Source organism: Rutidosis leptorrhynchoides, chromosome 3 (genome assembly GCF_046630445.1).
Source record: "Rutidosis leptorrhynchoides isolate AG116_Rl617_1_P2 chromosome 3, CSIRO_AGI_Rlap_v1, whole genome shotgun sequence".
Taxonomy (NCBI): Eukaryota; Viridiplantae; Streptophyta; class Magnoliopsida; order Asterales; family Asteraceae; genus Rutidosis; species Rutidosis leptorrhynchoides.
The window spans coordinates 552,054,009-552,069,277 of NC_092335.1; the positions used below are offsets into that span (position 1 = coordinate 552,054,009).

Consider the following 15,269-nt stretch of genomic DNA (forward strand, 5'->3'; position numbering starts at 1 on the left):
AGTCTGCCAATGCTTCTATTGAACTAAGACTACCCAGAAAACATGGAATTGTGAAACTTTCTGGTTCTGATAATTTTTCTGGTATCTTATTCAACAGCACTGCTGAACAATTAGCATTCATAGTAACAGCCGAGAGTTCTTCCATTTTCTTTCTATTTGTGATTAGATCTTTCAAGAATTTAGCGTATCTAGGCATTCCTGAAATCACATCAATGAAAGGAAGATTTACATTTATTTGTTTAAACATATTCAAGAATTTGGATTCTCGGCTTCAAGTCTCTCTTTTCTCATTTTACTCGGGTAAGGAAGTGGTGGTTGGTATGGTTTAACATAAGGTTTAGCCTTAACTGTGTTATCTTCATTAACCTTTTCAACTACCGGTTCTTTTTCCTTATCTTGATCAGATTGTGGTTCTTGTGGAGTAGGAATAGCTTCATCAGAAATTATACGTATTTCAGGTGGTTTAAGTGTAATACCACTTCTTGTGGTAATGGCTTTAGCTGTTTCATTCCAGGGGTTAGCATTTGTATCACTAGGTAGACTTCCCGGTTTTCTTTCACCTATCAACCTTGCTAGGTTGCTTACTTCTTGTTCCAAATTTTGAATAGAAGTTTGTTGATTTCTAAATGCTTGAGCATTTTGTTCATTGGTTTGTTTCTGAGATGTGAAAAATTGAGTTTGAGAATCAACTAGCTTCGACATTATATCTTCTAAATATGGCTTTTTATCATCGGTTTGTGGTGGTTTGTTTTGAAAAACAGGTCTTTGCTGATTGTAAGTATTATTGGATATTTGTTGATTGCTAGGACCTTGTTGGTTGTTGTATGGAACATTTCGGTTATAATTCTGATTTTGATTGTAGATCGGTCTTGGCGGTTGATAATTATTCTGATAATTATTTCCAGGCCTTTGGTTTATGTATGAAACATTCTCTCTTTGTTCCATTGTTAGTTCAATACTAAGACAATCTTTTGTCAAAAGTGGTCCTCCACACTGCTCACAACTAATTCGTATTGAGTGAATATCCTTAGTCATCTTTTCCATTCGTCTCTCGACAGCATCTATCTTTGCAGAAATGGAATCTAAGTCATGGCTAGAATCGGCTCTAGCTGCTTTAGATGATCTAACGATATCTTTTTCTTGGTGCCACTCATGTGAGTGGGAAGCAGTGTTATCAATAATTTTATAAGCGTCAGTTGCTGTTTTCTTCATAATGGAACCACCAGCTGCTATATCGTTGTCTTTCCTTGTAGTGATGTCGCATCCTTGGTAGAATATTTGTACTATTTGACAAGTGTCTAAACCATGTTGCGGACATCCTCTTAATAACTTTTCGAATCTTGTCCATGTTTCATATAGAGTTTCATTTGGCTTCTGTGCGAACGTAACAATTTCTCCTTGAAGTCTCACGGCTTTAGATGCCGGAAAGAATTGTTTAAGAAATTTTTTAACTAAAACGTCTCATGTATCAATCGCTCCTTCAGGTAACGATTCCAACCAATCTTTGGCTTCTCCCTTTAAAGTCCAGGGAAATAACATGAGATATATCTGTTCATCCTCCACTTCTCTGATTTTAAATAGTGTGCAGATCCTATTAAAGGTACGAAGATGTTCATTTGGATCTTCCTTCGGTGCACCACTATATTGGCATTGATTAGTTACCATATGTAGAATTTATCCTTTGATTTCATAATCTGGCGCATTAATGTCAGGTTGAGTAATTGCGTGACCTTGGCCAGTGCGTTTAGCTCTCATTCGGTCTTCCATACTTAGAGGTTCCATATTCTCCATAATTGAATTTGTTGAATCTGAATCACTAGAGAATTCTGATTTAATGGTTAGTTCCTCAACAATCTCTGTTTGAATGATTGGTGGTTCCGGAGGAAAGATTAGTGGTTCAGAATCTATGAATTGTCCCTGAATATTCTCCGGATTCTCAATTGTGAGGTCGGGTTCAAAAAATGGATTATCGGAAATTTGAATTGGAGTACTTGGTCGACTGGATGACGATTCTAAAGAAAAATCAACGGCGACAATATTTGCTAGATGTCTTGATCTGGTTACAGGTGGTGAACGTACAAAAGGTGGTGAACGTTTTGCTCGGTGCATTCACTGAATATCCTATTAGTTTTTAAAAAGAAAGAAAAATTATATAAGTTATCAAATTAATAGACTTTTCTGATTTTGCCCACGTTTTGAATAGCTAAAAGATGCAGCAGAGGGGCAGGATTCGTTTGGTCTCAATATAATTGAGTACTATTTGGCTCCAATAACCCGGTCCACGTACAAATCCAACTATTACTACGAACCAGAAAATTTTGATGTCTATCAATTTAACCACTTAAAATAATTTTTCGTTTAAATTTAAAGAAATTTTAGATAAGAAATAGAAAAAATCTAAGTCCTAAAAACTAGAGTGTCGAGAAATAAGAAAGAAAAAGAACGCGTCGAAAAACGTCGAAAAATAAAAGGCGAAAAATAATAGGCGTCGAAAAATAAAAATAAGAAAGTAGCGCGTCGAAACTTAAAAAGGAACTAAAAACTAACAATTAAAAATTGCGTCTAAAAATATTAAAGCTTAAAAGAAAAACTATATCCCAAATGGCAATAACTTAAAAAGGTACTAAAACTTAAAAAAGCGTCGCAAAATTCTAAAGTACCTAAATCTTAGTCTAAAGAAAAACTACTTAAGGGATTTTACGGCAAAGCCTAAAAATCTAGAAATAAAAATACTATGGCAAAAACTAGAACTTAAAACTAAATACGATCGAAAAATACAAATATTACGCTAAAACGAATTAAAAGTTACAAAATATAAAAATAATCTTAAAGTTGTAAAAAGTACAATTTTTTATAAAAATATTATTTTTATATTATTTATTTTATAAAACTATTAATTTTATAATTTAATTAAACTAATTATAACTTAAAATACAAATTAAATAAAAACTAAAACTAATTATATTTTAATTAACCCTAATTAGGGTTTAGAGTTAATAATAATAATAATTACCGTAATGATTGCTGTTTTAGGTCAAATGTGGCGTGTCTGTCAGGGCCATGCGATCGCATGGTCCTCACCTTAAAAATCCATGCGATCGCATGGATAAGAGTATCGGGCCAGGGTTGTGGGCTGCTACAGTACGGGCCTCGAATGTTTTATTATTATTTTTTTCTGTTTTGCTGTTTTATAATTTATAAAATATTTATATTAAGTAAATAAAACTTATTTTTTTTTTTACAAAATAAAAATAAAGAAACTTTATAAAACTTATATTTTTAACAAACTCTTAAAAATATATAAATTTTGTTTTTCTTTTTATATTTTTGATTATTTAAAACTTATTTTTACAAAAGCGTATTTTTATAAAAGTAAACTAAAAAAAATCTTTTTTTTTATATAGCGTTGCGCTTCCGGCATTTAAGCAGAATTGTCCCCGGCAGCGGTGCCAAAAATACTTGATGTGTGCGAGGAGTACTAAGAAATAGTATTATTTTTGTAACGAAATACTATTAAATATGATATAATTTTACACAAGATATTTATTTAATATATAGAATGGATGTACCTAAACCTTGCTACAACACTTATAGGCAGTGTACCTAATCATACAGTAGTGTAGTTTTTAGTAAGTCCGGTTCGTCCACAGGGAACTCTTAAACAAGCTTAACGCTATATTAGTTTTAAATTTATAAAAATACAAATATATATATATAAGTGATATTATTATTATAAAAGGGGGTTTTTACCGTTTAATGACCGGTTTGTCGATTTTAAAACTTTAGTCGCAGTTAAAACCTAATGTAAAATATTAAAAATAAATACAACTAAATTTAAAGAGTAAAGTAAATAACAATAATGAAATTGCGATAAATAAAAGTGCGATAAAATAAAATTGCGATAATTAAAGAGTACGATAATTAAAAGTGCAATTAAATACAATAACAATAAATAAAAGTGCGATAATTAAAAGTTCAATTAAATATGAAATAAAGGAAATTAAATATGAAATAAAGGAATTATGCTTATTTAAACTTCCGTAATCATGATGTTTGACGTGTTGTTTTTAGTTTATTCTCATGGGTTAATTGTTCTTTGTCCTGGATTATTCGATATGTCCATACGGATTTGTCCATAATAGTCCATCAGTCATAAATATAAAGTGCGAAAGCCTTCGCCAAATTATTCTTATTCCCAAAGTCAAATATTCCAACTAATTAGGGATTCGAATTGTAACAAGGTTTTAATACTTTCTTTAATGAATACACCAGGTTATCGACTGCGTGTAAACCAAGGTTTTACTACTTTATTAACAATTACACCAATTACCCTTGAATGTAATCCACCCCTGTTTCAACAAGTCTACTAACTATTAATCCAGTTCCGTGTTCGGTAAAATGAACAATTATTGGTATTTATAGATATCCCGCCCACCGTGCCCAGTCAAGCGTATGTGGTTATATATAAATACGTCAAATTATAAGTCTATATATTAAATTAACGAGGTATCATTTAGTTAATATAAAGCCCATTAATAGCCCATAGTCTAATTTCCACAAGTGTCGTTCTTTTGTCCAAACCCCAATTATGGTACAAAGCCCAATTACCCAATCTTAATATTTTTAGCCCAACATCATGATTACTTCGTCTTAAATAAGCATAATAATAACTTAGCTATGAGACATTAAATTAAATATAACATTAACTATAACTTACAGTGATTAAAAATAGCGTAGCGTTACACGGACAGAATTTCGACTTACACCCTTACAACATTCGCTAACATACCCTTATTATTAGAATTTAAAATTAAAATTAAAATTATAATATATATATATATATATATATATATATATATATATATATATATATATATATATATATATATATGTTTACGTATGATAGAAAGGAAAGAAAAAGATGTGTTAATTTCGTCTAAAACTCGCGAACTTAATAGGACCAGAGCTGAAAAAGGAAGCCATGCGATCGCATGGCTTTTGTGCCTCCAGGCCATGCGATCGCATGGCCAGCTGGGAGAAGTCACATATCTTTGTTTTCTTTCTTGCCGACGTTTATAAATAATAATATAATATATAAATAATTATAAGAATTATTTAAATATTATATTTTATTTATGTGCATAGTTAACTTGTAATTTTTAGTCCGTTGCGTTGAGCATTGAGAGTTGACTTTGGTCCCGGTTCCGGATTTTCGAACGTCCTTGCGTACAATTTAATATCTTGTATTTTGCGTTTCGCGTCTTGTACTCTTGTAATTTTGAGATGTTTCTCATCAATAATTGGAACCACTTTGATTGTATTTTGTACTTTTGAGCTTTTTGGTCGTTTGCGTCTTCAATTCGTCGAATCTATCTTTTGTCTTCACTTTTTATTATTTAAACGAATATCACTTGTAAATAGAACAATTGCAACTAAAAGCTTGTCTTTCTTGAGGGATAATGCTATGAAATATATGTTTGTTTTTAGCATTATCAGCTGTGTTAGACTTCCGCTGCATTGTTTAGAGATGTCTCAATCATGGAACTTTTACTTTGCATTCGCAACTTTTGTTACATTTGAACAATGGCTTTGTAATGACCTTTGTGTCACGTACTTATGTTAATGCTTTCTATTCGTAGAAGCACGTTATCTTTTGTAAAACATTTGATGTCGGTAAAGACGTTATCTTTTCATGAATGCAAAACTTGTTTTTAAACAGCATATAGTGTTGTAACCGGGTAATGATCCTGTTATTGATGATCCGTACACGTTGATTTTGTACGGGGCGTCACAGTATGTATCTAAACTAAATATTGATGAATTTATAGTCATGTTTGGATACAATAAAGTATATATTAGTTTAAACTTCTCTGTGTTGTTGGAAATGGTTGTCATAAGTGAAACCTCTTCAAGTTATGTTTAGATGATCATTTTTCGAAATCTCTATTATCATTTAGTGGTAATGAGAACGTAACTCAAAATAAGAGAAAATGAGATCTACAAACCTCATCAATGTTGTGGCACCAACGTTTAGGCTACATTTCACGAGACATAATGACTAGACTTGTGAAAGATGAAGTTTTACCCTATCTTATTTTTTTCATATTTTGAATAATGTGTAGAATGCATATAAGCCCAAATGACCAAAGGAAATAAGAAAGGTGTCACGTGAAATACCGGATTATTAGCATTATGTGGATGTTTTTTTGGGCATTGGTGGTCATTAATCATTCATTATTTACAACTGACTATTTTACTACACCATATGAAATTTGGACGTGAAGAAAACCCAGTTTATAATATTATATTTACGGGTTTAGGTGATGTCTAGTCGAAACAAAGCTATACAATCCTAAACACGAAAAATGGACTTAAAAACCCATTAGTTTCTTCTTCATTGAGTACCCATAACGACATAAGGGTTATGGATTCTATTGCCCGTCTAACAGTACCAGAATTGTCAAGACACATCATACAGAGTTTCTTGAAAATTCTAACAACAGTGGGAGCGGTTCATATAGAATAATTGAGATTCAAGAGGCTCGCGATGAGAGACCAATAATTCATGTGCCCATCCCGATTTATACGCCACTTGACACCTCGAATTACTTCTCATGATCATCTAATTAATGTCGAGGAAAATGAACCGAACCTTGAGACTAATGTTGAACTACAAGAAATTCAACAACCATTGTGCATGTAATGACAAAGGCAGCTCACAAATTATGGAAATTATTATATCCATTTGAATGAGGCTGATTTTTGACTTTGGGAAATTCAATGACCCCACATTATTTGAGGATGAGTTGGGGGAAGAAATGAAACATGAGTTGAACTCAATGAGCAAAAGTGACGTTTGGGAACTTGTTAAATTATCAAATGTAATTGTTGATTGAATTTCGTTTGGTTGCAAAAGGGTATACTTAAAATGATGGTATTTATTATAAAGAAACATTTTCTCTAGTATCGAGAAAAGACTCTCGATGGATCTTTAAGGCTTTAGTAGCTCATTCTGACTTGGAGTTGCACCAAATTGACGTCAAAATAACATTAACAGAGATTTACATGAAGGCGTGTTCATGGCCCAACTACAAGGTTTGAAATTTTAAAGCCATGAACAGTGGCTATTTCAGGATCAGAACTCAATGGGGTCCCGTATTTTTTCAGTACTGATTATATGTAGATGTTATTCTAGTGGTTGTTTACCTTAAAAAAGCTAAAAATTTGAAAAATATATGTGATCCGGGTAGTTATATTTAGTGGTGTCCTATACAATTAAAAGGAAAAACTATAAATTCAAAAAATATATGGAGTCGTGTAGTTAAATTTAAAGTTGTCATGTACAATTTAAAAAGTGTTTTCTACATAAAATTTTAAACTAGTGGTGTCCTGTGACTCACGGGGTCTAATGTAAACTCGCCACTGGCCATGAACGTTTAGTTTATAAGCTCAAGAAATGTATTTATGGGCTTACGAATGTATCTCTTTAAGGGTATACAAAAGGGATGAAGTAATGAAGAAACACAACTTCATTAGAAATAAGTTAGATCAGTGAGTGTACCTAAAGATGAGTGGGAGAAATTTTATTTTACTTGTGCTCAGTGGCGAAGCCAGAATTTCGAATCACTGGTGTCAAAAAGTAATATAAAAATGTAAAGTCGCAAAAAAAATTAACTGACGAAGTATGATTTAGTAAATATATGAAAACAAATTATCGTATAACACAACTTTAGTCTTTACAAAAAAAAGTCTTGTGATTTTGTCTCTTTGATAAAGGTCACAGTGTAAAATATATTGATAATTACCTTAACCAAAATTAACAATTAACAATTTTAATGGAGATTCACGACTATTGTGGCTCTCTGTGATTCTACTTCGCTGGAAAAGTTGAATGAAAGATATTACATAAACCTACGCTAATTATTGTAGACTGTGTAATGTATTTAGTTGATATTATCCGTTGTTTTATTATATAACTCAAATGTGTCTAATGCAATAGAGGCTTCTCCAAAACAACTACTTGCTTAAATATCAATTGGGCTATATGTACTATTAAATATTTGGGATATGTTTTTACTCCAAGTTCCAACCACTACCCAGAAGTTTTTTATTGGGGTCAAATGTTAATAACTAGTGTTCGAACCCTCGCTTCGCGCTGGGGGTTCGGTTTTCAATGTATTTTATTGCGTTTAGTTTGTAAAGTTATTTCGTGGCTAACGATGATGTCGTTGAAGCGCAACACGAGTCGAACTAAAAGGTATAACCCGTGAAATATTTAAATGTTATATTAAATTAACATAATATGTGCATCTCCGCGTTTCGCTATGGGATTGTCGACTTTTAAAAATTTAACGCGAAATTAACGTGTATGAAAAGTACCCCAAATATTTAGCGTTTTTTAAAAAGCGTCTGTTTTGCGTATTGCTAGTGACATTGTGTTCCTAAAATTATTTCGAGTTTAACGATGGTGTCGGAAAAATTTGACTCGTTGCGAGCGAGAAGATATAGCCCGTTGAATATTTGGGTGGAGTTTATTTAAGATTTTTTTATGAGAATGGTAATGTGACAATTTACCCCCTGTATGGGGGGGGTCGATTTGATTTTTTTGGAGAAAGTGTGGGGAGCGTTGTTGTGGAAAAGAAATTTAGTTAAGAAAAAAAAAAGTAAAAAGTTCAAAAAGCCCGTAGGCACTATTCATTACCTCTATCTCTTTTAGATATAGGTATAATATAATATAATATAATATAATATAATTCATATTTCTACCGTATTAAACTATATGATATTACAGGCACACAAATTTTTTTAATGGTGTCAACTGACCCCACAATACAACATGTGGCTTCGCCACTGCTTGTGCTTTAGGTTGTTGATGTCCTTTAACAAGTAATAATATTGATTTGTTGCATGGGTCAAAACTTTTTCTATCTAGAAACTTTGACACATAAGATATTGGTGAAGTTTCTCATGTTATAAAATTGAAATTAGCCAAGATTGATTCAGTGAGATATTAGGATTATTTCAGAAGGCATATATTGAACATGTATTCAATAGGTTCAATATGCAACATTGCTCCCCCACGGTCAATCATGTGGTTAAGGCTTGATATTCTAAGTCACATCAAAATTCAAGAACTGAAGTTGAACATGAGGAAATGAGGCGAAGTCCTTATTTTCATAATAGGAAGCTTAACGTATACTCTAGTTTTTACTCTACCGGATATCGCATAATATATGTGGCATTTTAGTCATATTTAAAGTTACTCTTGACCTATAGCACTGAAGAGTTGCTAAGAAAGTATCATGATATCTATTGGAATGGAGGAGTACTAAATTAACTTATACTAGATCTAAAAACCTTGTAGTTATTAGATACTCGGATTCAGACTTTGCGAAATGCAAAGAAACTAGTATGTAAACTGTGATGTATATTTAGACTGGCGAAAGAAAGCTATCATGCTTGTAGTCTTGTACTTACATCTACTGATGATGTTTCTCAGTCGTACTCGTGTTTGTAACTCGGCAAAGTTAATGGTGTGCTTGAGACATAAATGCAAGTGTAGAGACATCATGAACAAATTGAGGAAGATCTCATTCTACTTTAATTTATTAAGATGGAAGTAAAGAAGTGTTGAATGCCCATTCTACAAAGTTGAGGTAGTTAAGAGAGTTCTTGCTCCTAGTTTCTGAACGTCACGTGCCTTTTCCTTTATGCTTTCAGAAAGTGATTTAACTGTCTGAATATAGTGCAATGGAAAACCTCCCCCGTTTACCCGTTTATGCTTTCAGAAAGTGATTTAACTGTTTGAACAAGCGATCAGTGCAATGCAGCAAAACATATTATGAAATTCCGTTTCTATGCTAAGCCACTTGTAACATGTACTCCCTCCATCCCGTCACAAGTGTCCGAATTTCTATTTTGAGATGTCCCATTACAATTGTCCACTTTATATTTCAACCAATAAAAAAAGTTTATTCTGGAGAGAGGAAATTTCTGATTGGTGGAAAATGAAGTTGGTGAAATTTTCTAAAACTGTGTGCAAAAAGTAAGTGGACACTTGTAATGGGACGGAGAGAGTATATGGTCATAATGAGAACATGCATATTTTCCCATTAATCTTATTTTGATATGCATTCATCCATTTTAAACATACTTATGAAACTCACATTGAGTGTCAGTGTGGTGTAAGATCTTTGGATAGATAATTAAAGCACTGGTTCCTAAAAGCGAGCATACTTTGAGTTATACATGAACTAAAGGGTCTGCTGATTCGTATAGGGGAATGGGAATTTAAATGGCAAAGGGAATATAAAGGAATGATATAACTATTATCATTGTAAATATGATCAGCGGATACGTGGGGTACTATATACTTGCCACTCAGAGTAAGCCTTCGGCATAGACTAGTATCCCTGCCACTCATGGAATTTTGGTGGAGGTATTTAAAGGCACCTGACTCTTTCGGGGTGGGTTTGGTGAGTTGCCAAAGGCAGCACAAGGTTTGCGTGCTTGCCAGTCTACATGTTTGAGAAATATTATCATTGTGATAGTGATGCGTTGTTGATTTTAAAAAATCATTGTTATTAACACAATGATTTGACAAAGTTTAAAGTAGTTTTGTTTTGTTAGAATATGTTGTTCCACCATTTCTTTAATTCATCGAGTTCTTCATAGATTATAGATTATAATAATCAACATAAGTAGTTTTATCCTTCAATTAGGCAGTGTTTTGTTAAGTACTTTATTATTATTCCCTCCGTCCCAAATCTATTGTCTATTATTCAATTTTGGGATGTCCCAAATTAATTGTCCAGATTCTTTTTCAACCAATCAAAAGAGGTTAATCTGGAGAGAGAAGATATATTACTGGTGGAGAATGAAGTTAGTGGAATTTTCTAAAACTGCGTATTTTTTGTCTGGAGACAGTAGATTTGAGACGGAGAGAGTAGTAAAATGGTTTTTTTATTTTTTTTGGATGTAGTAATTTTCTTAAGTAAAAATAATTACTCAAACATATATCAACACCATTTACAAGTAATAAAAATTTGCATCTCACATATGAGAGATGGTGAGTATCCGAAAAAAAGAGAAGGTGAGTATCCGAAAGGGCAAATTGTCCAGAAAGGTAATATAAAAGACATTTTTTTGAATAAAGGTTATATCAGTTTTTTCTTTGCCCATAAAGGAGTATGATTTCAGTTTAGTGCTTAAAAGGGTGTATGATTGCAAAATTGTTGCAATTGAGGTATAATTTGACACTTGGTTTTTTTTTTTTTTTTTTATTGCTGACATGTATTTTCATGTCATTTTTTTTGTATTTTTTTATTCCATATCATTTTTTTATTTTCTTCCCAAATTTATATATTCTCAAAATAAAGCCAATATCCAATGGATTCTATGATCAAAACAATTAGACGGGATCGATCTTGTTTCTGGCTTCACGTTCTTGACGGTGGTGTGTCTAAGGGTGTTTGAAAACGTGTCAAACTTCACTCGAAGTCAAAGACATTTTTTCAGTCGTTGTTTCTTGAGTTTGTATAATTAAATTATGAAAATTGTTAATAATACTTATTTACTTGCAAATATAAAGCGGTTTTGAACAAAATCAAGGGAGCTATGAGATTGATTTACAAAATTATATGCCATATTCATATGAAATTTTTCTTTTCTTTTTTTCGAACCCTATCGTCATCATCCAGTATCCATCGTTATCATCTTCACGCTGGATTCATTACAAAATTATAATTATACAAGATTGGAGAATGAGATTGATTTACAATCGCCATCATCTTCATCATCCAACATCCATTGTCATCATCTTTATACACCTTGAAATCGGATCTATTTCTTAAACGGATCTGGTACTTTCTGACGAATCTGATGACCGGAGACCGCATTAAGACGTCAAATAGGATATCTTTCTTAAACAGAAACGCTCAGATTCACCACCGCTGCTACACCAATCTCAGATGACTCGACAGTCGGCGACTGTTTGCAGGTGGCGGCGGCGGTTGTTAGGAGGTGACGACGGTTGTTCGGTGGTTCAAACTTTGATTTCGGTTGTATCTATTTGTTCGTGTATTTAGCAACATATGTATTGTTCATAGATCGTTGGAAATAACACAGGAAGTGGTTAATTTTTACCAAGTCAGCAAAATAAAACACCATAAAATGGCATGGAAATGATATGGAATAAACAAATCAGCATTTAAATAAAGTAAATATTCCACATGTCAATGTATACCTTAATTGCAATTATTTTCAAATTAGATGACCTTTTACGCACTAAATTGAAATCAAACTCCTTGGCAATGAAAAAACCGATATACCCTTTACTGGGAAAAAATGGTCATTATGTTACATTTCTGGTCAATTTGCCCCATCCGAAAAAGGATTCAGTGTTACGGATCGAATGATTGATTATATTAGTATTAATTTTATATCTTTTTCTCACTATTAAGTTCGTAACAGAACCCCGTAAGTCTAGGATTGGCCCAACATTTGTTTACCGCAACATGAGTTACAAGATAATAGAAAGTGTCAATTGACCCACATGGAAAATATATAGCGGATTTATCCTTGATACATAAACATATTATTAATTTATTATAGTTTTAATACTACGTAGAGAATTCCAGGCAGACGTTTGGAATTTTGAGAACATCAACATGCTAACTAGTCAATAATCAAGAATCTGTAATATGATGTAAAAGTAACACTACTACAAAAATCAGGAATGGAAACCGGTTTTGGAGGGAATAGAGACCGGTTAAAAAAGGGGTTTCTAATGGGTGGGGTTTATAAAGTCGAGACCGGTTTCAAAACCGGTGTCCAAAGTTAAGTAAAGAGACCGGTTTTATGCTAAAAACCGGTTCCTTTAGTAGGGAAAAGAGACCGGTTGCTGCCCAGAAACAGGTTTCTTAGCTTATGAAAAGAGACAGGTTTTGATTGAAAACCAGTTTCTATGTTAATTTTTTTTTTTATAAATAATTTTTTACCTGTAATTTTACCATCCCAGTAAAATTTCGATGAACATAAACTTATAAAACAAAATTAATTACTGTAACATAAACTTGCAAAAACAATTCACATAACACTTGCAACAACAAATCACATAACATCAAACTTTGTTTATAATATATTAATACAAACGAAACTGAAAACTACACAATCTGTTTAGTTTTGTTCAAACATTAACCAATGAAGTATTCATAAGATACTAGTTTAATTAGTCTGCACGAGAGCAGTCGCAACAATCACTCGTTGACCATTAATTGTTAGAGCATCAAATATAGCCGGATAGTCGTCAATCACAGATTGTGTATCATTTTCCACAACTCACCTGCACCTTCAGTTATTAGCTCTTATGGGCAATGGGTGACAAACTCAGGGACATCAAACCACGGATAAATTGAAAACAAAGGCACCTTCAAATCTTCTTTTGTCAGCTCTCGCTTTGCAATGGTTACTATAAACGCAACTTCCTTTTTCTTTGACTTTTCTAGCTGAAATAATGCGATAAACATAAATCAACACAAATTGGCAATACTATGCAATTACAAATTAGAGGTTGGGGTAGGTCACATTGAGCTGAAATACTATATGTTAAAAGGTTCTTTGTCCAAAGCACCAAGACAAATATAATTATTTTTAGCCGAACTTTCTTTACCCATTTGAACAACAAAACATCACCCGATCGAATTAACCCTCTCATTCAAAATTGGATCGAAATCACCACAATCAAACTGGTAGTTATTGAAACTTACATCAAAGAACACGACCTTGCACCTTGTATCGCATTAAGTCCTCTCATGGTGGATTTGCTATTCAGGTCATAAATAGATAGAAAAACATACCTCGAATAAGTAACAAATTAAGAGTAACTATGTCTTCTCACAGTACGGATCATATAGATACACAATTATTATGCATAATCCAATATATAAACGTGATTTAAACATGCATTATCAAGGCTAAAATGATATATTGAAATTGAACCTTAACAAAGGAAAAAGCCACTGGAGAAATAATTGCATCTCCACCTCTAGAATCAAGAGCTCCATATTCACTAGACTAAAATAGATCTTCAGCAATACAATAACTCATTCAATCAATTGGGCCTACACTTAACCAACAAGATAGAATTAAAATCTCAAAAACGTAACTAAGATGATCTTTACACATATAGATAGTAATGCATTCATGATGTTGCAAACAACTTCTACGGTGTGGTTTACTATTCGTAGCAACTGCAGTTGACACCTTTTAATAGTCAAACTAACCTTCAAATCATCAAATAACAGCAGCAGGAGTAACTGTTACAGCTGCAAACAACAAAAGAACATCAAGTTGAAAATGTAGGAAACATACAATATAGGGTGATTAGCACTCCAAGTTTAAATGAATTAAAAGTTAATACCAGAAACTGAATGTCGAGTCTCAGAAAGTGATAATCAAACATCTTGTTGCTGTTTACTATTCGTAGCAGCTGCAGTTGATAACTTAGCAATAAAAGAAGAACGATAGGTAGATCCAGATAAGGCAAACAAGTGCGAAGTAATTACCAAACATAATTGAACTTTAAGAATAATACTTACCAGATAGTAACTACCAAATGCGAAGTAAAAGAAGTACAAAATCAGTTTCGTCCCTTGCAAACATCAAAATTTGTAAAACCCAATTTTTACAACCTTAGGTGGTGGTTACGACAGTGGTGGTGACGCCGGTGACTCTTCAATCACCAAGGTCGTCGTTGTTTTTGTCTTCAACCGTTGCTGCTTCAAAGTAAGCTATCAATTGCTTCATATTTATGAAATATCAATTGCTTCAAATTGAACTATATAAACCTAGGTTTGTTGGTCATCTAAATTTCAAAAGAAATAGAACACTTACAAAAGGAGGCCGAAATTGGAAGACATGTGATAGATCAAGAAAAGGGCTTCAAATTGAGCTGTGCTTTCATCTGATGATTTTTCATCCATCGCTCCAATTTTTGTTTCCCGCTAACAATAAAATTCAACAATTTTGAGCATAGAAACCTGTTTTGAAAAGAAAACCGGTCTCAAAAGCTTAAGACAGGTTTTAAAAAAAAAAAACAAGTTTCGAAAGGTAAGAATAGAGACCTGTTTTATACTCCGGTTTTCCATTTCCGTAATTTCTACAACCGGTTCCAAAGGGTTATAGAAACCTGTTTTAACATTGTCCTAAAAAAAGAGGTTTCTTAGAGGGGTTTCTATTCCCTTATTTGTAGTAGTGTAATTAAGTATTTT

At 32.8% G+C, this 15,269-nt stretch overlaps 1 long non-coding RNA gene and 1 other non-coding gene across 2 annotated transcripts; one reads left to right on the forward strand and one right to left on the reverse strand.

Moving 5' to 3' along the window:
* The first annotated feature begins 1,300 nt into the window (after positions 1-1,300).
* Positions 1,301-1,407, forward strand: LOC139903296 (small nucleolar RNA R71). The gene has a single exon (XR_011778125.1). It is a non-coding gene; the product is annotated as a small nucleolar RNA R71 (small nucleolar RNA).
* An 11,724-nt stretch (positions 1,408-13,131) lies between these two features.
* Positions 13,132-15,030, reverse strand: LOC139898537 (uncharacterized). The gene is made up of 5 exons (XR_011777048.1): positions 14,893-15,030; positions 14,420-14,774; positions 13,999-14,324; positions 13,767-13,823; positions 13,132-13,505 (listed from the first exon to the last, which is right to left on the reverse strand). It is a non-coding gene; the product is annotated as an uncharacterized lncRNA (long non-coding RNA).
* Positions 15,031-15,269: the final 239 nt, after the last annotated feature.